This window comes from Babylonia areolata, chromosome 29 (assembly GCF_041734735.1).
Source record: "Babylonia areolata isolate BAREFJ2019XMU chromosome 29, ASM4173473v1, whole genome shotgun sequence".
NCBI classification, from domain to species: domain Eukaryota; kingdom Metazoa; phylum Mollusca; class Gastropoda; order Neogastropoda; family Buccinidae; genus Babylonia; species Babylonia areolata.
The window spans coordinates 11959364-11966960 of NC_134904.1; positions in this window are offsets into that span (position 1 = coordinate 11959364).

The window sequence follows — 7597 nt, forward strand, 5'->3', positions numbered from 1 at the left end:
AGCTGGGCAGCTAAGAAAAGAAATAGAACTACAAGAATTAAAAGAAGCAAGAGGTGCTCAGATCCGCTCAAGAGCCAAATGGATAGAAGATGGTGAAAAAAACACAAAATATTTCCTCCGCCTTGAAAAGATCAAAGGAGCTGCGAACATTATAACATCTCTACGCATAGACGAAAACATGACAGACAATTCACAGAAAATATTGAACCAGATCGAGAAATTTTACACAAACCTATACAAGGACGTATCCATAGGAAGAGGAAGACATATAAAAGACCATTTCCTGAGTAATGAAGATTATCCAGTACTTACAGATGAAGAAAAAGACCAATGTGACAAAGAAATAACTTTGGACGAGCTGACACTAGCCCTTACTAATTTAAACAAAGACTCTGCACCCGGTAGCGATGGCTTGACACCAGCATTCTACAAAACTTCTGGGACAAATTAAAAATACCATTCTATCGTTGTATTACAGATGCACTTAAGAAAGGAGAACTACCTTCTTCAATGAAAAAAGGAATCATAACTTTAATACACAAAGGCAATGACTTGGACAGAAATAACCTCGCAAATTATAGACCAATTACTCTTACAAACACAGACTACAAGATATTTACGAAAGCGCTGGCCATGAGACTCCAAAATGTAATCAAATCAGTTGTAAATGAAGATCAAGTAGGTTTCATAAAAGGTAGAAACATCACAGTCCATTTGAGATTTTTCGATGATCTCACAAAATATCTGAACACAACCAATCAACCAGGGATTCTCATTGCCCTTGATTTCTCCAAGGCTTTTGATACTTTATCAAAAAAATGTATCATCGAAGCCTCAGATATTTTTAACTTTGGCCCAAGATTCACAAATTGTGTTTCGACCATAATGAACAAGACAGTAAGCTGTGTTCATAATGGTGGATGGTTGCCTGATTGGTTTCTAACAGAAAGAGGGATCAGACAGGGATGCCCCCCTCAGCCCTCTTCTTTTTGTACTTGCAGTAGAAATACTGGCGATTCGAATTAGAAGTAATAAAGATATTCAAGAGATTGACCTAACTCCGCTCGACAATGTGTGCAACCATAGCAACAACTCTAAAATAAAGCAGTTTGCAGATGATACAACACTAACCCTTAAAGGTGAACAAGATATTCAAATAGCTACAGATATTGTAACGCAGTTCAAGGAGTATTCAGGTCTGAAGTTAAATAAAAATAAATCTGAGGGCATGTGGCTAGGGTCAAGAAAACATGAAACAGGTGAAATAAATGGCATTTCCATGGGATCTGACAGACTGAAACTTCTGGGAATATATTTCTCAGCAGAAATGGAAATTTCGGAAATCGAAGAAAACTGGAAATCCAAAGTTGAAAAAATAACTAAGGTGATAAAACAATGGGAACGCAGAAACCTCTCTCTGCATGGTAAAGTTATTCTAGCAAAAACTTTTCTACTGTCACAATTCTCTCACGTCCTACAGGTAGCGTCTGTACCGGTTAAAGTTCTGAGCACCATTAACACATTAATGTACAGATTTCTTTGGAAAAAAAAAAGTTTAATAATAAAAAAGCATTTGAAAAAATAAAAAGAGGCGTTCTCAGCCTCGACAAAGAAGATGGTGGTTTAAACATGATCAGCATCGAACACCAGCAGAAAATGTTCTTGGTGAAATGGGCAACCAGACTCCTTAAAGAGACAAAATCTCACTGGAGCATTCTGGCGAGACACAACATGTCCCCCTTTCAAGATAGTCATAGCAGTTTCAAGTGTAACGTTTCACCCAAAGAAATTAAAAAAACTTGAAAAAGTGCAGTCAGTCTTTTGGAGAGATGTAATAAAAACGGTGGCCATCTTTAACGAAGACAGACCGATAGAAAACATAAAACAGAACCGTTATGGAATAACAGAAATATAACATACAAAGGAAATGCGCTACACTTTCCCAAATGGAGTAAAGGCGGCATCCGTGTCGTGCAGGACCTTTGGCAGCACGGAAATATAATGACGTATGAAGAAATAGTGCGTAAATTAGGCGCTGACCCTGGCCTTCTTTTTGAATACAATGCCATAATAAACTCAATCCCACAAACATGGAAACTCCATCTAGCTAATGATGTCCACAACGATGAAAATCCAAACGACATTGCAACCAAAGAGGGGAACCTCAATATCTTGTCAAATAAACAAATCAGGAAAACATTCGCCCAAAAACAAAACCATGAAATATGTGCAGCTCAGTTTTAGAAAAGTAAGCTAGACATCAATATAAGCGACTACTTCAAATTAGCATATGAATGTACGAAAGAATCACGACTGAGGTTACTTCACTTCAAATTCATACTCAATATTTACCAAACGAATATTATGCTTGCTAAAATGGGTGTAACGGACACAAACAGATGTAACTGGTGCCAAGAAACCGATTACATTGAACATGCATTTTACTCCTGCCCCAAACTTTCCTCCTTTTGGAAACATGTGAAACAACTCCTTCTCACACGTTACGATACACTGATTCCCATGGATGAAAAAGTAGCTCTGTTTGGTACAACAAAAATGGACATTCCAACTGATGAAAAACGAAAGGAAATCAAAACGATATTGTTAATAGCAAAACTGTCCATCTCCAAATTTAAATACGGCAAGTGCAAAAATCTTGACTTTATCTTTGAATCAGAACTCAGCCTACGTAACCTATGATCAGTATCCGTTAAGATACCAGAACACTGAGTCAGGCCCACAAAAAATCCTGAGGGTAGTATTCAGTGTGCACATACATATTATTGTACTTAGGTGTAGAGCTTGTGGAGAGGGAGGGGATTGAGTGAGTAAAGGAGACAGAGAGAGAGAGTGAGAGGGTCTGTGTGTGTATGTATACCATGTTTCTCTTTCAGGGAATATGATTTTGAGTGAAGTCATCATGTATGTGTAATATATATGTCGCATGGTCTTGTAGGTGTTTTAACATGCCATTGGGAAGAAGACAGATTAAAAACATGAGGAAAGAAAAAAAGAAAAGACAACAGAAAGGAGAAAAATGATGATGGAAGGGAAAAGAGAGAGAGAGAGAGAGAGAGAGAGAGAGAAAGTTGTTTTTTTTAATACAAAAAAAAACAAAAAACAAAAAAAGACAAAAAAAAAAAAAAAAGGGAAAGAATCTTCCAGGGATGCTGAAACTATCCTGCTCACTTGCAGAACTTTTAGGCATCCACTGATTTCTCGGAAAAAAAAGAAAAGAAAAAAAGCCTTTGAGATAACACAGGCAACATAAAGAAGTCCATGGAATCAAGCAGGCACTGGGTACCACACAGAAGAAAACCGCTCCTCTGAAGTCTACCACAGGAGAGGTCATCCAGGACAGGGCACAACAGACGGAGCGCTGGGAAGAGCACAACTCTGAGCTTTTTGCCCAGAAACACGTGGTTACTTAAGACACCGTGAACACCAGTGAGTGCCTATATGTGTTAGAGAGCTCTACATAGAACCCATTCTGGAAGAACTCAATGATACCTTGGACTATCTTGCCCCTGGCAATGTACTGGGAACAGACGGTATCCATGATATGCTGTAAGGGTTCAATCATTACTGAGCTATATGAGATTATGTGTCTGCTGGAGAGAAGGGAATGTTCCATAAGACATGAGAGATGCTAGCATCGTCACCATGTACAAAAACAAAGGCCATATGAGTGATTGCAACAAGCATCGTTACATTTCCTTTGTACAGCATCATGGGAAGCTCGAGTCACACTGAATAGGTTCCAGATCCTTGTGGAGAGAATCTACTCAGAATCACAGCATGGATTCCGTACTAATAGGTCCAACATTGCCACGGCCATTTCCCTCAAACAGCTGCAAGAGAAATGTAGGGAACAAAGACACCCAATCTTCATTGCTTTCATCGATCTTACAAAAGCCTTTGACCTGGTCAGCAGGGACAGCCTCTTCAGAATCCTCCCCAAGACTGGAAGCCCACCCAGCCTCGCTAGTATCATTAGATCTTTCCACGAAGACATGAAGGGCACTGATGATTTTTGGTGGCTTGACATCGGGCATGTTTGATATTATAAGTAGATTCAAGCAGGGCTGTGTCCCGCTCCCAACCTGTTTGGGATCTTCTTCACAATTCTGATGGAGCACACCCTCGGATCTTCCACAGATGGCATTTATCGTCACACCAGATCAGACGGAAAGTTTGTTTTTTAAATATCTCCAGACTAAGAGCATGCAAAGTTCACATGAAATGCCGGCATGATTTCTTCTTTACAGACGATGCAGGAAACGCTTGACGCACTGGGAAAGAATCCATGGCGACAAAGGTGTTGTTATCTGGCAAAACTCCTGAGAAGAAATCCACTCTGATAGGGACACAAATATGCATGCATACACTCCAGGCCTGGCTAACACATTGGGTTATGCTGTTGTCATGCATCTGTTTAGCAGGTGTAAAGAAGCGTGTACTGGTTTGTCTGAACACAGTGGCACCTTAAGAAACTGAAACTGAAACTTAGAGAGAAATGATGAAATGAGTTCTAGTACATTCAAAGACAAACCTTAGAACTTTGATTTTCTGCTAAGGATAGAATTATCAGTTATATTAAAAGCCTTCACAACGTAAGCAACAAGAACTCTAGCAATTTCAATATTATATATATATATATATATATATATATATATATATATATATATATATATATATATATATATATATATATTGTTGTTGTTGTTGTTGTTTTTTGTTGTTGTTGTTTTTTGTTTTTTTTTGCTTTACTGCCCTCTCCGCGGCCTCTTTCCTTCTCTCTTTCTCTCTTTCTTTCCTTTTTTTTTTCTTTTTCACACCATCATCTCTTCCTCCTACTCGAAACCTCTCCGTTACTTTTATTAGGTCAGAGTGATCTAAATCTTTAATTGGTTCTGGGTCAAGGGCACTCCACCCATCACTCATTACCCTCCCCACACTCCTTCCTCCCTCACTTACCCGACACACCCCAAACCTTCACTCAATCATTCACTCACCCACCAACCCATCACGTCGCTCAGTTATTCACCCACACACTCAACAATAAAGTCAAACCATCAAATGTGAATTCTGTTCTCAACATTTTAATGACTTGTCATGTCAATCTCTCGGGTTGATAATCACATTGTGATAACCTGAACAAGAGAATCAAAATGAGATTGCATATCTGACAAAAGATTTTCATTCGGAAGTCACTATCAATTGCATAAAAGTGATGAACTACAAATGCCACTCACAGGAGAAAAAGCAATCTTTACACGACATCGAGTGGTGGTCTGGGTGCAGTGTAGTATTTCAAATCGTAAAAAAACAAAAAAACAAACAACAACAACAACAACAAAAAAACAACAACAACAAACCGATGTCCCGTGTGCAGCATCATGAAAAAAGAAGTCACAGCAACAAAAGGGTTGGCCTTGGTAAAGAAAAAGAAAGCAAAAAAGCAACAACAAAAAAGAGAGAGAAAAAAAGAAGAAGAAGAATAAAAAAAGAGCACACGAAATCTTATTTCATAGTAAAACAAATGCATTTGCAGACAAAAAAAAAGAAAAGAAAAAAAAAGAGTGGCGCTGTATTGTAGCGACCCAGGAGAGCAGACCCAATTTCACAAGGAGACAACAAAAAGTAATACACTTCACTACAATGCAAAAAAATGATGCTTTACAACAGAAACAAAACAAAACTGTTGAGACGTGTGTGTTGTGAGTGCATAAAGATCAGGTTTAAAAAATATACAAAAAATTAATCTTTTCATTTCATTGAATATCCTCCATCCGGAAAAAACAAAAAACAAAAATCAACAGATACCCTATTCTTCGAATAACGAACCATAATGGATAAATCAAATAAATAGCAAGAAAGAAATGAATGAATAAAAATGAATAATAAATAAAAGACACGACTGGTTTTATTGCAACGACAAACGTCAATAACCATAACAACCAATCAGATTGCCTGTTCTCAATTGATTCATCACCAGTTTCTTCCCTTCGATCGAGCAGACGACACACGAAAGCCGAAGGATTCATTCAAATTTTCATTGCACCAGCTAACAACCCGCTTCACAATTTGACAGGTCATTTTGGGATGATTGTTCAGACTACGCCTTTTGAAAAGACACGTAAGCAGACTTATCCACATCACAAAACATCAGTCATCACTCAGTGTGTTATTTTCATTCAAAGTTACGTCAGTGCCGACTTCGCAGTTTTGTTCATAATTTTGTTTTAAGTATGGCGTTTGGGTGGGGAGCTACCCTTAATTTAACATACTCTGCATTTATTTTGTCTGGGTTTATTTTACCACCGACTTTGCATTTAATTAAGACAATGGCGTTTGATGGAGCGACCCTCACTTAAAAGAACGCTGCATTATTATAAGTAGTTTTAGAAGCAGTATTTTAGTATTGTTGTTATTTCTATTATTATTCCTGTTGTTATTTTTTCATCTTGTTATGGGGGGGGGGGAGGGGGGGGGGGCAGGTCATTTTGTTTTCAAGTCCGCCGTGTCAATAGCGTGTTAGGTAACGACTAGAACCCTGTATTTGTCTGGAATTATTCATTTATTCATCTATTTATTTCGTTTGTTTACTTATCAAACCAGGCCTCCCCCTACAACCTCTTACGTGATGCCAGTAGCGGAGGGGACACTGTACTAGGAGCTAAGCGTCTTAACCATTCTGCCACTATCCAGGGGGGAGGGGGGGATTCATTCCAACCAGTCTACATAGACCTCGGGGTAAGCTAGATTTGAACCAGGGATTAAAAAAAGAAAAAAAAAGAAAAGGTGGGGGCCACAGTCAGCTACACCGGTAAGGTAAAAAAAAAAAAATAAAAAAAAATAAAAAAACAACAACAACAAAACAACCAAACATACAACAACAACAACAACAAACAAGAGAGGCAAGGCCTTCAAGACTCACTTGTGATAAATTAAGTCCCCTAACAGTAAATGCAGTTTGCATATAATTAGGCTTCTTTTTAAAAACAAATTGTGCCCATCCCATAGGTGCAATATTGTTTTAAACAAGATGACTGGAAAGAACTGAATGTTTCCTATTTTTATGCCAAATTTGGTGTCAACTGACAAAGTATTTGCAGAGAAAATGTCAATGTTAAAGTTTACCACGGACACACAGACACACGGACACACACACACACACACACACACACACACACACACGCAGACAACCGAACACCGGGTTAAAACATAGACTCACTTTGTTTACACAAGTGAGTCAAAAAACAGACAGGCATGTCTTCACCATACATGCAAGCAATATCAGGGGACATAACATCGCGAACAAATAGTTCCAATTAATGCAGTTCGGTTATTCCCCTTGCACTGTCCAACATTCCACAGAGATTCTGCAAAGTTAACAAGGGAGTTAACCAAAATTAATCGCATTGATTGAAACGCTTTATTCCGGAAGGTTATTCTTCCTGATAATGTTGGGGGTGGCTTCAGTTTCAGTTTCAGTAGCTCAAGGAGGCGTCACTGCGTTTGGACAAATCCATATACGCTACACACCACATCTGCCAAGCAGATGCCTGACTAGCAGCGTAACCCAACGCGCTTA